Here is an 18,746-nt window from a genome sequence, read left to right as displayed (position 1 = left end):
TATTGGATGTTTTATTTACATTTCACATGCCACCCCTTTCCCCATTTCCCCTCCCTAGAAAACCCCTATCCCATGCCCCCTTTCCCTTTTTGCTTTTATACAATTTTTAAAAATGTTAATCAAAGGCTTTGTAAGTTTGGTAATGCTCAATATCAATCAGAAGTGTAACCCAATACCCAACCTAGATACAGCAACTCTCTTTGACTGGCAGAGACATGTGAACATCCACCTCCATGTTCCCCCTTCTCTCTTTCTCTCTCTCATTACCTAGCTCCTCATCTCCTTCTCCTCTTCCTCTCCTTACTCCTCCTTTTCTTCTCTGTACTCCTCCCACCTTAGCTCCTCCTACATATCACCCTTCCTGTTAAAATAAAACTTTTCTCTCAAAATACAATTAGAGCATAACTATACCAATTTGTGTCAGTAAGGTGCAAGATAGACCTAATACCCAGTCCATCATTTTGTTGACTAACCAGAACCTCTGTCATCTCTCCTAAATAAAGATTTAGTTCTGAACCTGGATTTTTTTCTTGGCTTTAGAATGAATGTCAGCTGAAAACCATCCTCTCAAATCTTTTCTCTCAAAGTAAATAGCCAGGATTGGCTATGAGACTATATGTCTTTAACCCTGTCAGAAATCCAGAATGACTGAGTTAACTGAAATTATGGGAAGCACAAAGCATAGCTTCTAAAACTTAGCTAATTTATAGAGACCGCTGAACACCTGGACAGTCCTTATACTACAAAACATTGGAGCATCTGATCTTCAGCCTTCTGGCCCAGGATCATCTGACAGACCTAGTGATGCAGAATTATTAAGGGCTGATTACTCTGTCTTGGCAAATATAATCAGTCTACTATTCTGCAAGTGTGTCCTTTTCTGGACAGTAATTTGTCTGTAGATGAAAGGAGGCAATTCTTGCCTAGTGGCTGTCTCACCACAACTGGAGTAACTCCAAAGATGCTCAATTTCTTCTTAGAATTCAATATAGGAAGCTGTCAGGAGCAGACAGGTCTCTAATCAAAATGAACATTAATACAGAAATGTTTGTAACATCAATTCTGTGGACTTCTGATGTTTTGAAAACCAACTATCCATGTAAGGTAATCTGGACTGTTGTCTGTTAACTCCACTCAGCTATTTCTAAATAAAACATAGAAAACACCCTAACAATAAACTCCAAGCCATGAATTTTGTATAGTCCCTTAACTCACAGGCTAATCATCTCAATTCTGTTAAAAAAAGTTAAAGAAGGACTGGGTCTAAGCCTTGTATTCCTAAATGTGTTATACAGGTACAATGCCTATGAGAGTAACAATATTCATCTCACTTTTATATCAATAAGACACTCATACCAATGGAAACCTTACATTTGAAATCAAAGTAAATTTTGTACCATTTAAGAAATTATAACTTCATCTTAATAACAATTATACATATTTCTACCATTAGGTTATGGCTATGCAATAAATCCTAGCTAATTCTCCCTGTTCCACCAAAACCACTACTTTTCCCTAGAAAGACAGCCCCCAAACCCAAGGAATAGGGGCGCAGACTCTTCATTAACTTCTTCAAGCTGATTATGGGTGTTGAGATATTAGAAGAGGGGTGGGAGAAAGAGTAAACTGATAAGCCTCTGACGCTGTGTCTTCACTGCATCCAGCTGGAATTCCAGGACATCAGAGGCTCGAGCAGGTCAAGCAGGCTTATTTTTAATATGCCCTAAGCAGCTCAGTGGTAGGGCACTTCCAAACCTCTGTGCGGCTAACACATTCCTCTGCTATTCCTGAATTATTTTTTACTAAAACTTATATTTCATCTCTGCTACCCCAGACCCAATTGGAGGAGCGGCTGCTGGGGCTGCTTTTCCCTGATTCTTACATGGTTGGTCCTCTGTCTTCCATAGCTCTCATGTTTGTATCCTATTGTTTCTCTGGCATGGAGATTCTAAACCCTCTTCTTCCCATGGTCTCTTGCCCTGGAAACCTAAACTTCCCCCTTTGTCCCTCCAATGTCTCAACCATTGGTCGCTGGCAACTTTATTTACCAATTAGAGTCAACTGGGAGCAGGGACTTCACATTTCACACACAGACATGTGAATTCACATGTGGTTTTGGGGAGCTGAATTACCACAAATAGCATTAGAATCAACCCACAACACAACCAGACCATGTAAGAAATGCTGTGGTCTCTTCAGACAGTAATTTCCAGGCATGTAACGAGAAGCCACATGACTTACCCTTCTGGTTTAGTAAAAGTCCAAGGGTTCTGAGAGAGCAGGCTGTGCTGATGGCTCTCTGATGCATAATGCAAAATAAAACTCAAGGACCATGGTCAGCAGGCAGGTAAGGTGAATGTCCAGGGGCATAGCATTGGGGCATTTAGCAACCACAATAGGAACGAGGAGAGTGGATTTGATTGGGCAGAAGCCACAGTATTTTATATCAGTAACCTAGAACAGAAATACTTGTGAAATTCCTTATTGATTATTTTTCATGTTTTTCACCATACATGAATATACCATGGTTCACCTGATCTTAGTAACAAAGAACATTACAATATTGGTGCCTTTGGAATCAATGGGCTGAGGCTGGACGACAGGTTCAATTTGTGAGTCTGTATATGTGTATATAAATGTAGCGGCTAGAGGACGACCTTGGGCATTCTTCAAAAGCTCTCTGACCTGTTTTTGAGATAGGGTGTCTTGGTTGGTTTCTTTCTGTTAACTTGACACAAGCTAGAGTCCTGAGAAAAGGGAACTTTCATAGAAAGAATGTCCCCTTCAGACTGGCCAATGGGTAAGCCTGTGGGGAACTTTTCTGCTCAATGACTGATGGAGGAGGGGCAGTACACTGTGGGTGGTGCCCCCTCCCCCCCAAACAGGTGATCCAGGCTTGTATTAGAAGGCAGGCTAAGCCTTTGTTAAGGCTAACAGTGAGGGGCAAGTTCTCCACAGCCTCTGCTTCTGTTCCCATCTCTAGGTTCCTGCTTTGAGTTTGTCTTCAAACTTTCTTTCTTTCTCTCTTTCTTTCTTTCTTTCTTTCTTTCTTTCTTTCTTTCTTTCTCTCTTTCTTTCTTTCTTTCTTTCTTTTTTTTGTTTGTTTTTCAAGACAGGGTTTCTCTGTGTAGCCCTGGCTGTCCTGGAACCCACTCTGTAGACCAGGCTGGCCTCGAACTTAGAAATCCGCCTGCCTCTGCCTCCCAAGTGCTGGGATTAAAGGCGTGCGCCACCACCGCCTGGCTGTCTTCAAACTTTGAATCATGATGGATGGCAATCAGAGCATATAAACTGAAATACACCCTTTCCTCCCCAGGTTTCTCTGTTCATGGTGTTTTATCTCAGCAATAGAAACCCTAACTAAGACAGATGGTCTTTTGGTGTCCTTCAGCTCACCAAGCAGGCTGCCTGGCTGCCAGCAAGCTCGAGGGATCCATCTGTCCCAGCTTCCCTAGCACTGGAATTACAAGCTGCCACTGCGTGTGGGTTCTGGAGATGAAGCTCGGCTCCTCATGCTTATGTGGCCAGCGTTTAACTCACAGATTCTCTCTTGCACCTAGCAGTGTCAGCTTAAAAACAAATGGATGGTCAAAAACCTCTTCTTTATATAGTATTAAATGTGAGACTAATTCCAAGTGGAGATGACATATCTGGCTGTCTCCTCCATTGCTTTTTATCAGCCAGCATGATTGCTCCTACAGATTACCATCTGCCATAGACACAGGAAAACACAGCTCTCACTTTAAAGGGTACAATAGGTACTCTGAGTGACTATGGCCTGGGAACTCAGTTACCTATTACCCCAAATTCTACAATCCACTATAGTAACAGTTCTAAGAAACTTCCTAGTAACAGAACAAATTCATGATTCAAAGATACTTTTCAAATGCATCAATGGAACATCAGGTAAGTGATTTACAGCAAAGTGGAGGGGTCTCCAGTATAGGTCTCACATACTTGTTGATGACATCTTAGCGACTGGGTTCATAGAAACTGGTTACCTGTTAGCTACTGCACTAAAAAGTTTTTATCTGTGAGTCACAGAATGTTAGGTCAGACAAGGAGGTGCATAGGGCATGTTACTGAAGGACTATATAGATAGCCTAAATAGATTCTAATTCAGCACTGGAGCTGCAAAATTACAACCTGTCCATAGTCACAGAAGAGCTAATCAGTTAATCAGCCTGGCAGAAGAGTCAGTAGAAACTATGCTTCTTCCCAGGAACTTCCAACATCTTCCTCATAGTTGGTTCTGTTGTGTCAACTCCCTTCAAGAAGACTATGACCCTCCCACAAGGGGCTCCTACACTGCTCTACCTGTGCCCCCCTTTGTGCTGAGTATCAACACTACCTGGCTCTCTGTCTAGCCTCTCTCCTTCCCACATTCTCTCTTGCCTTCTGTGGGCTAATCTTTCTGCATATAATTTGCTGTAACCAAATGCAGACTTGTTTTCAGATGGTAGGCCCATCAGAGACTTCCAACCTTTCTGTCTGGGTTGAGGATCTCTTTGCAGAAGACTTGGCTATGTAACATCTGTCACACTCTCTAGAGGGTGCTGGAGGCTACAGACTGGATCCCATTCTTGAGTCCAGGAAGTCTAGTCTGACTTAGAGAATGATTGAAGAATTGAAGAAGAGAATTCACTAACTCTGACAAATACAGAGGAAGGATCTGCTTGCCACCAGTAACTGGATCTTTCTGCTTCCATTTTCTTTTACTTACTGAGGCCAACAGAGGGCAAAAATTCCCCCAGTGTCCCTTTGGAGGCTGGAGGAGGATGAGGAGAGAACCTTTGTTCGACTCCAGATGGCTGAAGCTGGGATAGAGCCCAACAGCTGTGTTTGGGTGGAAGGCGAGGGGCAGATGGCCTGATGTCTGTTTGCAGACAGCCTGAGAGGCCACAGTCCTGATGGAAGGCCTTCTCTGAGGCTAACTCAACAGGACAGTGATGGAGTAGGGCATGTGCCAGGGCAGCCACTGTATTAGCATTTACTGCTCAAACACAGGCCAGCATGACTTTAAGGCAGCGAAAACTGAATGCTCTGTGCATAAGGCCCCGTATTCTTCATGGCGGCTTTTAACATTGTAATCCAAACAAAGCCTTTTCTGTGTTAAAACTCCATTAATTACTATCATTTAACAATTGGTTTAACACAAGCAAGCCTCATTAGGTTTCAATCTCATTTTGTGTAAATTTGGGCAGCCACTGGAGTATTCACCCAACCAGCTCTTATGGGGGTGGAAAGAAAAAGTTGGGACCTTCTTAGTTGCTCAAAATATTGAGACCCAGAACATGACACAAAGTCTAATAATTTATACATTGATAACTTATAGGTTTAGACTCAACTATACTTGTTGGGTTCTTCATATACTGTGTTTTGTACTTGTCTAAATGTATTTATATTGGTATAAATGTATTTTGTGTAATATACAATGTAAATGTATTTGTATAAATGTATAAATTTGTGTACATGTATTTATATTATTTGTATTTATATAAATATACTTGTACAATATTGATTCAGGGCCAGTCAGTCCTACCTGCAAGGTGGAATATCATGTGTTCTGAGGATGTGAGGATGCACATAAGATTTATATTAGTTATCAATTTGGGTACTATATTTGGAGACCGCCCCTCCAAATACCTCATGCTTTCTTCATCTGAATTGATTGGTTTTTCTCCCCTAACCTTTTAGTCTCTGTTCCTACTAAAATTAAGGTTTTGAAAGATATAATGCCATTAATTATAGGTATCCATTCTCTTAAATAGTTTTGTTTTTGAGACAAAGCCTTACTGTGAAAGTGTGCCTCAAATCTGCATGCCTTAATCCCCCTGGTGCTGCAATTACAGGAGTGACAACTGAGACTGACCCTCCAATAACTTTTTAAAAAACAATCCTAAAAAATCAAAATAAATTGGCGACACACTGATGAGGAAAGAGTTCTTTCTCCCTCCCCGTTACACATTCCTACTTAGCAGGTGCAAGGAACCTAGAGAGCCTTGGATCACTTCTTGGTGTCTGCCCAGCAAGAATTCCCAGCTGCCAGACAGATTTAGCTGGAGTTATCCAATATGAGAACCACTAAAAGTTTTTATAATTAAGTAAAAAATTTAAAAGTTAAACATTCAGTCTCTCATCTACGAGATATTTTAAAAGTTCCATGGACACACAGTTCAAGTAACTACTGTACTGGATGACACAAATACGTAGCATCCCATCACTGCTAAAAGCTGGATAGCATTGAAGACTAACTAGGCAATTCACCCCAGCGCCAGTTCAGGCTTGCTTGTTTTTTTTTTTTTTTTTTTTTTTTTTTTTTTTTTTTTTTTTTTTTTTATGACTGAATTGACCTGTTGTCTGAGTTTATTAATCAGTTCAGTTGGAATAACTGTGTACTCGGGCAGCTGTGGGAGAGAGGACAGAAGGGGCTTGTTCCATGAAATGGTAACGGTACAAGTGTGGAACAATACTAATAGCTGGTATCTACTGAGCCATCTACGCTGTGCTGAACACCTAACCTGTGTTATTTCATCTTCTGCACAACACACAACAGCCTGATTAACCCAGTCCATCAAGGAAAGTAAATTAATAGCAGAACCGGAGAGGGCCTCTGGTGTCTGTCTATTCAACCCTTAATTTACAAAGCTCAGACTAGATTTTGATTGGATTCAATTGTATGGCTTTGGACAAGTACCTTTTGATTCCTGAGTTTTCTTACATGAAAAAAAAATGGAGACTTTTATAGACGTTTTTGATATTTCAACATGAATAGTTCAGGTTAAGTTCTATTAAAAGTCTAGTTGAGTGCTTAGTGTTGCTTATTAAATACAACCATGGAGATTCCAGAGGGAGTAATGACTTGCTCCAGCTCATGCATTTAATGCCAAATTAGTACTGTTTCCATCACAACAAATGATCCCTTCTTATATATAGGCTACACTGTGTCCTATCCCAGCCTCCATCGAGCTTTGGCTAGCCTGGTCCTTTTTATCTTAATGGCTTGGTGGCCGATTGCTCGTGGCCTAGGAGACATTAGCATTTCTGCGTTGGCAAAGGCAGCAATGACTGAGCTAAGAGATCAGGGCTAAATCAAAGAGGAAAGGACTTTCAACGTAGTTGTAGTTTTCTGTATGTTAGGACTGGTATCTAAGAATCTGGTCTCCTAGAAGTTAAGAATGGAATGCTTGTTAGCGGAGTCTGAGGTGAGTGTTTTCTTTATATAAAAGAATGTTAAGGAGCAACACATGGTGGCTCATGTAGCCATCATGGCACACTGGAAGCTGAGAAAAGAGAACTGTGGGTTCGAAGTCAGCCTGGGCTATACAGCAAAGCCCTTTTTCTGGTATGTTTAAACTGACTTAGACTCTGTACATGGGTACAGTGAACACATGTGTGAAAGTATCGAATGATATCCCATTTTTATGGATAATTTTAAGGTTTTTATATATCAGTTAAGGATATTTAATTTTAAAAGATGTTTTCTGCTGTAGGGTAATAGTCAAAGAAGAGAGAGCTGAGGCAGAGAACATTTTCAGAGTCCACTAGACTAGTCTAGTCCTTCCAGGTGGCCATTAACAAAATACCTGCAGAACCTTTAATGCTTCAGTCGTCTGTATGGGTGTTGCCTTGAGTCAGGAGTTGAGATGCCCTCTTTGGCTCTTTCTTCTGTTGCTGACTCACAGGGTATATATTGTGAAATACACAAGTTTCTTTAGAAGATGATAATTCATCTGTCTGTCTGCTCTGTAGACTGAAGATGAAAATTCTGTTGAATTTCAACTCCATGGATGGCCGGGCAACTTCTGAGTAGTTGTTTCCTGTTTTATTGCAACTCAGTATTTTCTTTTTCTTGTTGACTTCCAGGAAGCTCTGAATAAAAAATTCAGTCTATCCATGGCAAAAGATACTCTTTTTTAAATATTTATTTTTATTTTTTTAAGCAAAAGATATTCTTTAACATGACATTCATTAGGCATGCAAACCCCACCCCCAGAGGCCTTTTCAGATTCTTTCCTATCCTTGTTTCCTATTCAGTTTTTTCATCACTATGCAGGATATTTGACATAAATAATAGATATATAATCATTTTCATTACCTGGAAAAATTCTGAAGCATTGAAATTTCTTATAAATAAATAAATAAATAAATAGGTTTGGCTTCTCATTTCTTAGTTTTACAAACACATTAATTGTGATGCCCAATGATTTTTTTTAATTGTAGTGCAGTGGGAATTGGGTTATTATACAAGAAACATATTGTAGAAGAGGGGTCAAAGAAAAGAACTGCTTAGATAAAAAATAAAATATAGAAATAAGAAGACTCAAAAAAAAATTAGAATTGAGGGGCTTGGATTGGAGACCTTGGAGACTAATAGGCCTGCTGTTCTTCCCTGAGCCAATCTTTTGTTTTAAAAAAGGATTTATTTTTTTGATTTAAGTATATGATTACACAGTTGCTGTCTTCAGACATACCAGAGGACGGCATCAGATCCCATTACAGATGGTTGTGAGCCACCATGTAGTTGCTGGGAGTTGAACTCAGAACTCCTTGAAGAACAGTCAGTGCTCTTAACCACTGAGCCATCTTTCTAGCCCCAAGCCAATCTTAAATACCTGACAATCGTATCTGGTACAGGTACCCAGACATGGTTTTAAAAGTGCTGCATAACAGTGATCACCAAAGTATGATACACATACAAACACTATAAATGCCCTTAACATCAGAAGACTTGGGGTAGAACCTGAGACTTATGTTTTAACAAGCTCCCTGGAACATGCTGCTAGTCAGAGGTCCACTTTTTGACTATTAAGGTTCTATTTGACTATTAAGAATGGCTTGTCACCAGATGTCAATGGAGGATCTCTGGGCTCAGAATCTCCTGAGCTCAGACCACCTGTTCTATTCTCTCGAGTGCAGATCTCTGAGGCTCAGACTCAGTTTCTTTTTGGGTACTGCTTGGATTTCCTTACCTTGCTGCTGATCCCATGAAATGGTCACTCTACTTTGGAAAATAGTTTGACAGTAGTCAGAGTTTTAAAATCAGTTACCATATGACCCAGAGATTCTATTTTTAGATACATGTCCAATGAACATAAGAACACATGCCCACAGATCACCTGTTCACACAACCACACCAACTCATCAGAGTTCCCCAGGAGGAATAATCCAGTGTACCCCAACTGATAAATGGATAAAAATGTGAATATCCACAAAGGTTAGTCAGCAATAAAAAGAGATATATTGCTGGTAAATGCCACAGCACGGATGAGCCTTGAAAGGAGAAGTAAAAGATACTAGTTCCAACATGCCATCACCTGCCTGATCCCAGTTATATGGAAAGCCTAGGGCACACATGCTGTGTGTGCATCTCTGTAATCCCAGCACTTTGGAAGTAGAAATTGGAGAAGCAAGAGGTCAAGGTTCTCCTTAACTCCATGGACAGACAGCTCAGAGCCATCATGGTCTATATCAGGCCCTGCCTTAAAGCAAACAAAAGGCCCAGGACTGGCAAATAGAGATAGAAAGTAGACTAGGGGATGGGAGAAACTAATGAAAAAGTACAACAGGACACAACTGCTGATGGATACAGGTTTTCTCCTGGTGCAATGACAATGCTCACAGACTGTAATGTGCCAGTTTTTGCACAATGCTGAATATTCACAAACCCACTGAGTTAAAAGGATATGAATTATCTTCAGGTAGTTTAGCCAACTTGAGGGTGAATGTAATCTTAGCACTCTGGAGACAGACATAGGAGCACCTCAAGTTTGAGGGCCGTTTTGGTCTATGTAGGTAGGTATAGGCCAGGCAAGGCCACAGCTGATAAACTTTGATGAATAGTGAAGAAGGGGACCATACTTGATTAGATCCTTCCTATCGGGTAAAACTGGTTTTCAGGCCATGCTTTGCTCTGAGTGACTGCATTGTGCAAGTGGTATTTGGCCACTTGAATGCAAGCACAGAAGCAGGAACCTCTATCCACATAGTTACCATTACCTGTCCAATAATACATATGAGAGACAGTGATAAAGAAAAGGGGTCATCTGCAAAACAGCAGAATGGGCCCATATGATCACAGGGGCATATTAAAGCCATAACAAAAAGGCCAGGCCCAAGAACTTATTGAACACACCAGACAAAGGAAGAATATAATACTCCCAGCTGGACCCATAAAGAAAGATACCTAATATAGCAATGATAATGGCCCTGCCAACCTGTTATCTGACTACCCAGTATGTGTATAAAGGGACCAATAGGAGAACTTGGGGCCTTTGCTACTGATACAACTTGTTCCAATTGCTGCCCATCTGTTCATATATTTGTCTGATCAAAGCAGACCTAGACCTTGCCTCCACAGTCTTGTGGTCCTGCCCTGTTCATGAATTCCACTTTTTCTCTAAAGCTCTGCCCAGCCCTCAAGCCGGGCTCAATCTTGTGACCTTACTTGCAACCCTGAAGTCCCTGTTCTGAGCCTCTGGAAGCATTCCAACTGTGTACAGCAGCAATGACTCTTCTCACAATATCCATCAGCCTTCTACTTCTTCCTCTAGGAAGGCCTCTGTGAACTCATCCAACCTAGCTATGGCTTCTTTGAACCTTCTGTAGCCATTGTGTAATCTATATAGATATGGATATAATTACTGTGTTGTGTGTGATTGTGTGTGTGTAAGAGAGAAAGAGAGAAAGAGAGTGAAAGAGAGAAAGAGAGAGTGAAAGAGAGAGTGAAAGAGAGAAAGAGAGATCTGAGGGTTGATATTAATAATTAAGATTGAACTAAGAGAACTCATGTTTGCCCATGATCCACTATCAAAATTGCAGTAACTATAACCAGTGTCGCTTAAAAAACTTATTATTTAAAAAGTTCTGACATTTAGGAAGATATAAATATGCGTGTTTCTAGAAAAACATACTCATGAAAACAGTTTTACACTTTGTGCTGTGTTCTCTTGGGTCACAGTGACATCTCATATTCAAGAAAATCTTATTTAAGGTTCTTCGACTACACCAAAATACTAGGGTTTTTGTTAGTGGTGAAACCTTGGAAGAATCTCAAGAGCAAATCTAATTAAACAAGCATCCTACCTCATGTTGTGAGATAGTATACCATTGAATTGGTCATCTCAGTAGAAACCTATGACTCTGAGTTCAAGAAATCACAGTAACTCAGGTCAGTTGACTTTTACTGTTATGTTTACAACACTTTATGAATTCTCAGTGAGAAGAGACTACACAAACATCTGTAAAGCTGAACCAGCAGGGAGAGCATTTAGAAAACTGTGTCAGGTCTAGTTCACTATCAATACCATCAACCTAAAGAAGAATTCCTGACACAAACAGAAATTTTAAAGGGCAAGTCTTATAACACGTGCCTGCAATGTATCTGTATGGAACATCCCTAGCACAGAGGCTAATTTCAGTAGGGCAGCTTTCTGTGTGGATGGAGAAACTGTTTATGTGGAGTGAAATGGACAACTTGCTGTCTGTCTATCCTTTCCCTCCTTCTCAGTCTTTGGCCTCCATGTCTGAAGCTAGGGTTACAGGCTGAGCTGCAGGCCGTCTTAGTTGTTTTTCCATTTGTCGTCTTTAAAACTCCACCACCACCCACAGGAGAAGCAGACCCGCTACTTGTGAGTCAGAAACTCCTTGACCAACTCTACTCCTTGAAGTTGTTTGTCTACCCCTCTTTCTCCCTGGTAATCTAGACTAGTCTTCAACTAACGTCAATGACAAGTCAGTCAGTATCAGGCGAGAATCGCATGTCTGAGGCCTGGCCTATCCCTTAGGAGCTTCTGTTACTAAGTTCAGAATTTTAATTTCTAAATTTGCAAAAAAGCGATCAATGCTGGCGATGAAATCTGTCCTGGCAGCAGCCCAGGTAGGATGGCAGGTGGTGAGTTCAATGTGGCTGTGAATCGAAACCCTAGACAGTACTTAGCAAGTGTGTGACCCAGGAAGTATTCGATCAACCACCAAAATGGCTGAACGCTCATTATGTAACCTAACTAGATCCTTTCACCATAACTGAGCACAGAGCTGAAGGATTCTATTTTCTTATGATTCCTTGTGTAATGTCAGATTTTTTTTCAGCCTTTTATTAAGAAAATTTTAATTGTATACAAAAATTGAAAGACATTCGCAGCGAGCACACATGACATGTATCCACAACACACATTTTCAACTTAGTGTCTGACTACATTTACTTCATCAAATGTCTCTGTATGTAGCTAGGATTTAAAAACAATTGTTTTCTCTCCTTTGTGTTGTTTGGTGCTTCTTAAGGTGCTTTATCTGTAATGAATATGTACAAAGGGAGTCTTGTCTTTTTTTTTTTAAAGCATTCTACATGGGCCTATTATTTTTTAATAAGAGCCTCAATGGTCCCCTTCTCATGATATTTTCTTCCAGCTTTCAAACTATGAACACAAAGTAGGAAAACATACATGACACTTGGTTTTGGTTTTCTGTAAGGCACGGGCAGAGAAAATGAGTATAATATTGTTCAATATGAGGGGAAAAATCAAATATAAGCAGAGCAAAACTGAGTGTTGATGTTCTGCACCTCTGCACCTGAAGTAACATCCACAGAGAAAGGTGGTATCTGAAAGCCAGACACATTGTCTCCTCGATGGTCAAAGAAGCCAAAAGTAAAAGCTAGGTGGAAATGATGGCACCCATCCTGTAAACATCCAGCACTGGGGAGGTGAAGCCAGGAGCTGAGGAGTTCAGGAAACACAGAAGATTGGAGGGCAGCCTACATGAGACCTTCTGGTGGTTTAGAGTGAGATCTTCCCCACAGTGTCAGATATTTGAATGCTTGGTCCCCAGTAGTGATGTCTGGATAGTTTCAGGTATATGGCCTTGATGGTGAAACTATGTCACTGTGGGCAGGCTTACTAAATCCCAAAAGCCCCCTTTCTGGGTTCCTGTCGTCTCTCTGTGAGTGTATTTCTACAACTTCTCTGTCTTTTCAAGCCCTGGGTAAATTCTCTTTACTATTCATGTGTTCATAAAACCATTCTGATGCTATTTTCTGTGGCAGGATCCACACTTTCTGTATCAAACAGTGAAAGGGTTTTCGTTTGCTGTAATTTAGAGCAGAAACCTTTGGGTTGATAAGAACAGACACCTCATGGTAGTATTAACTTGTGTCCCATAGTTAGCCATTCAAGTATCCTTTCACTATGCTTGCCTAAACATTAAATAAGATGATAGCTATTTCATTTAAGATGGCCTTTTAATTTAAGCAACAGACACACACACACACACACTCACACTCACACACACACACACACACACACACACACACACACACACACACTTGTTTTGAGAAAAATTCTTGCTCTGTGGAATAGACCTCAAATCCATAATGCCCACTGACTTTGTCTTTCCTATTTGGAACTACAGACAAAAAATGCTGCTTCACTTTGATAAACACATAGACATCAAAATGTAGTCCGCATCTTCGACATGAAGAGAAAAAGAGTAGTGTTTCCATAAGCAAAAATTTAAAAGTCAGCACTCCGGACATATTCAGCTAGTGACTAACTCATAGCTAATCCTGTTGTTTGGCAGAAGCTCTAAACATGGGCTTATTCTGTATTTGAGAAAAAAAAAATTAGCAAGGTGGGCAAGAGTCAAAATTGTTCGAAGTTTTAAGTGGAAATTTTCTTTTTGATTTAATCAGAAGGTGTAGGCTTAGGTTTTTAAAAACCATACTTTAAATAAGGGTTCACAAATTCTTCAACTCCCCCTCCCCCAACTAGCCCACTGTCCAAAGATAGTGGGGGAGAGATGGTAAATAGGACAAGGGGATGTGGACCTGTTTAGACGTAGTTCTCTGGGGCGATTCCAGTTTCTGTTGTCAGGATGCCAGCATTCCAGTGCAGTAGTGTCAGGATACCAAACAGACACCATCTAGCAGAAACCTCTAGACCTCCACAGAATCAGCATGAGTCAGTGGAAAAATCAGGATCAGTTGGGATGCCAGAAGAAATTCTCTGATGTGGCTCTCTCAACAAAGTGAAGATCAGTGAAGATGGGAGACTAATGAAACATTGCAAAGCTAGTTATGTAAGAGTGCTGTCACCGTCCGTTGAGTCCTATTTATACTCTCCCCAAACATCACATGTCCTCCCACAGGTCTTGCCTCAGCAAAATACAGCGTGAGTCTGTATCACCTGACATATCCAGAAACTTCCACTTCAAGAAGGGTTGTAGACATTAAAGGAGTAGATTTCTTAGCATATGATTCAATGAGATGTTATACTGAGACTTTTTACCACCTTGCACACCATTATAGCACACACCCCATAATGAGGAAAGGGTTTGTAGTATTAAACACCATCTTGGCACTATCTTTGTGATTCTTCAAGCCTTGTTTTCTTTGGAATGAACTTCAAAAACCACTTGTGGATTTTTGGTCTTCCAATATCAGGGTGCTTTCCTTACTTACAGCTCTCTATTACATCTCACTCCGACCAACCAAGGCAGACTATCATAGCTCCACTCCATTATCTGAGTGACATCTCTGATGCTTGTCATCCAATTGTCTCCTACAATGTCCCCAGTCTTACTAGTTTTATGTCCTGAGGACTTCTTGAGCACCCATAAGGACTAGTTTGGCTTGAGTTAAAGAGAAGCAACAGTAAAGTTGGAAGCATGGAGACCAGTGGCCAGGATAATTCACACCTGCATTCTTCTTAGGCATCTTCACCTCTGCAGCACCTTCACAGGGTCAAAGCCCTGCTCTAGCTCTGAGAAATTTCTAATAATACCGTTTCCTCCAGTTCCCCTTACTAAAGGCAGTGGCGGTGTTCTGTTGATTTTCTAGAGGCAGTAATGATGGTCTGCTGATGAATCATTTCTATGTCATGACACTATTTGTTAACTGTTATATTAGATTTTCTACAAAAAGCCCTTATAGTAAAGTATCTTCATTTGGACCAGTTTGGTTTGGGAAACTTTTATTTCTAGACAGAGTCTGTCACAAAGATGACAAACTTGCTTTCCACTATAAACACATCTGTATTATGTTTTTCATGTGCTTGCTTTACCTACCAAGAATTTAAAATAATTCAAACAACAAGTCAAAGAAGTAAAAATAGAACACACCAAAGCACGTGGAGCAGAGGTAAAACAATGCTGTGAGAACTGGTTTCTCAATGGGAAGGAGGATGACACTAGTGATTGAAGAGAAGGAAGGCTGACACTAGTGATTAAGAGAAGGAGGGCTGACACTAGTGATTAAGAGAAGGAGGGCTGACACTAGTGATTAAGAGAAGGAGGGCTGACACTAGTGATTAAAGAGAAGGAGGGCTGACACTAGTGATTAAGAGAAGGAGGGCTGACACTAGTGATTAAAGAGAAGGAGGGCTGACACTAGTGATTAAAGAGAAGGAGGGCTGACACTAGTGATTAAGAGAAGGAGGGCTGACACTAGTGATTAAAGAGAAGGAGGGCTGACACTAGTGTTTAAAGAGAAGGAGGGCTGACACTAGTGATTAAAGAGAAGGAGGGCTGACACTAGTGATTAAAGAGAAGGAGGGCTGACACTAGTGTTTAAAGAGAAGGAGGGCTGACACTAGTGATTAAGAGAAGGAGGGCTGACACTAGTGTTTAAAGAGAAGGAGGGCTGACACTAGTGTTTAAAGAGAAGGAGGGCTGACACTAGTAATTTAAAGTTTTCATTCTAATAAACTAGAAGAAGCAAATAAAGACAGACAAACAAAAAGACACGACTAAAGATGAGAAGAGAAATCAGTGAAATGGAGATAGAAGTAGAACAAAATCAGAAACAAGTTCCAGTTATTTTTCAAAAATCTATAAAATTGTTAAAACTTGAACATAGAATAAAGAAAAACATACACACTACCAAAGTTAGTGGTAAAAAGGAATGAGACTACTGGCCCTAATTATAAAATAGAAATATGTAAGAGAGTATGACAATTTGTACCAAAGAGTTGATGACAATGTTGAAATGAACAAATTCCCCCAAGAAATTATAATTAATGCCAGGTAATGTGACACATGCCTTTAATTCCAGCACTTGGGAAGCAGAGGTATGCAGATCTCTGTGAGTTCAAGGCCAGCCTGTTCTACATAGTAAGTTCCAGGCCACTTGGGGTTGCATGGTGAGAGCTGGTCTTTAAAAAAAGAAAGAAAAAAAGAAAGAGAATGAGAAAGTTTTTAAACATAAGAGAAAATCATGGGCTATTAAGATGGCTCAATCAATAAAATACTTCTTTTGTAAGCATGAGCACCTGAGGAGGACATCTGATACTGACTTCTGGTCTCCACGTGTACTCATGCATGGATTCACACATCCATGTATGCACACAAGACTGCACGAATGACCACAAACACTACACAGGTATGTGTTGACACTGACACACACACACATACATGCACACACACACACACACACACACACACACACACACACACACACACACGTACATGCACACAGGGGCATGATGGAGAGAGAGGGACAGAGACAGAGAGACAGAGTCAGAGAGAGAAAGAGAGAAAAAGAACATTGACATTCCATACTTAAAAATACTCTATATTGATTAAAGAATTAAATCTGCATTTAAAGCCTCCTCTCTCCAAAACAAAATAAAACTACAGCTTGGGTAGCTTTGTTGCTAAAATTCTTCCAAACAGTTAAAGGAGAATTAATTTTTATTTCAAGAAGGAGTATAAACAGTCCTACACTTTTGAGTTTCTATGGGGTAACTACAACCTTGTTATCAAAGGCTCCCAATGGCATTAGAAAAAAGGAATATCGCAAATTATTATACTTGAAGAGTAAAGACCCGAACATCCTAAACAGAACGTACAGTTATAAGGAATGAGGTTGTACATTACACTCAAATGAAGCTTGATGAAATTGCAAAACTGATTTATCAGTCACAGACGAATCAATGTGGGGAAATGGGGTTGAATAAATAGTAAAATGCTTGCCATGCACACACGAGGACCTGCGTTTGTTTTCTAGGACTTGTGTGAAAACGTAGAACCCCATAATTCCAACACTTGTGGAGAGGAGCTAGGAGGACTCCTGGGAGTTGGGTAAGTTGGGTAGCCAGTCTTGCAAAATGAGTGAGCTCTAGGTTCAGTAAGGAACTATGTGTCAAAAAAAAAAAAAAAAAAAAAAAAAAGAGAGACTAATTGAGTGAGATATTCCACATCGTCTTTAGACCTTTACGTGCATACATGTACATGTGAACTCACAGCAAAAAACATACACAAATTAATCAGTGTAATTCACCAAGTCAACCGTGTAAAAGAAGGGGAAAAAGGTCACTCACCTTAATGCATGCACTAAAAGAATTAGACAAAATTCAGTAGTTATTCATGAACTCAAAAAAAAAAAAAAAACCTCTGAGTAACCGAAGAATACAAGGAAATTCCTTTATTTTATGCTCAAGACTGTCTGTAAAATACCTATCTCTAACATCACATGGATACACACAAATATTAAGTGTACTAACACGCCTTGGTGTCAGAAATGAGAGCCCACTATTAGCACTTCTGCTAAGAATTACTGTGGAAGAACTAGAGAGTAGGCAAGAAGAAGGAGATACACATATGGAAATGAAATGAAAGTTTTTATTTGTGTAGAAAAATAGATAGCCAATGACCTTGCTAAAATGGATTAAACTTTTAATTTTTTTGAAGACTCAATTTCTCCCCAAATTAGCCTACAGATCCAATGGAATTGAAGTAAAAATCCTTATAGGTTTATTTGAATTTTTAAATTTTATGTAGGCACACAGTAGACATGATCTAAAGTAATATTGAAGAAAATTACATAATAGGAGGATTTGCATAATTAAATTTCAAAATTTATCACAAAACTATGGTAATTCAGACAACATGATATTGGGCCATAGTTAGCAAATAAACCAGTAAGATATACTAGAAAGCATAGAAATATACCCACATATATTCAGTGCATGTATATATATGTGTATATAGTAAATCCATGTATATGTACTCAATATATACTGTATATTGTGTATACATTGGGTATATACACACACATATATATACATGTAATATATATATATATATATATATATATATATACTCATACTCACTGTTTAATGACAACATAAAGGCAAAAGTTGAATCTTTTACAATGCGATAAAATGGCATATATTAAAATGGCTAAATTTAAAGACTTGTATATTATGTGTAAGGATTTTAGGAAAGTGAAATGTTTATATATTACTTGCAACAACAAAGTCACATGAGTCCTTGAAAACTGTCTTGTTTGTAATGTATATTGTTTATATTGTCCACTTGGGATAATTTGAAAGGCACATTTCTGGGTATACCATTAAGGGTGTTTCCACAGAGGTTTAACTGAGACAGAAAGACTCATTTGAATGACACTATCCTATATACTGGGTCCCAGACTGAATAAAAAGAAGGAGGAGGAGGAAGAAGAGGAGAAGGAGGAGGAGGAAGAAGAAGAAGAAAACAGTGAGTAAAACCATTCCTCTCACTGCTTCCTGACTATGGCTGAGCCCAACTGCCTCATGTTCCAGCAGCCAGTCTCACGGCCATGCCTTTCCCTCCATGGTAGTCTGCACCTTCAAACCACAAGCCAAAATATACCCTTCTGTCCTTAAGTTTCTGGTTATAAGATATTTTGGCACAACAAAAAAGAAACTAACATACACATGAATGCTAAATATATATAAGTATTCAAACCCAGTAATCCCACAACTAAGTAT

The sequence above is a fragment of the Arvicanthis niloticus genome, chromosome 4 (genome assembly GCF_011762505.2).
Source record: "Arvicanthis niloticus isolate mArvNil1 chromosome 4, mArvNil1.pat.X, whole genome shotgun sequence".
Lineage (NCBI taxonomy): Eukaryota > Metazoa > Chordata > Mammalia > Rodentia > Muridae > Arvicanthis > Arvicanthis niloticus.
Note: the sequence above shows the minus strand (reverse complement) of the source record.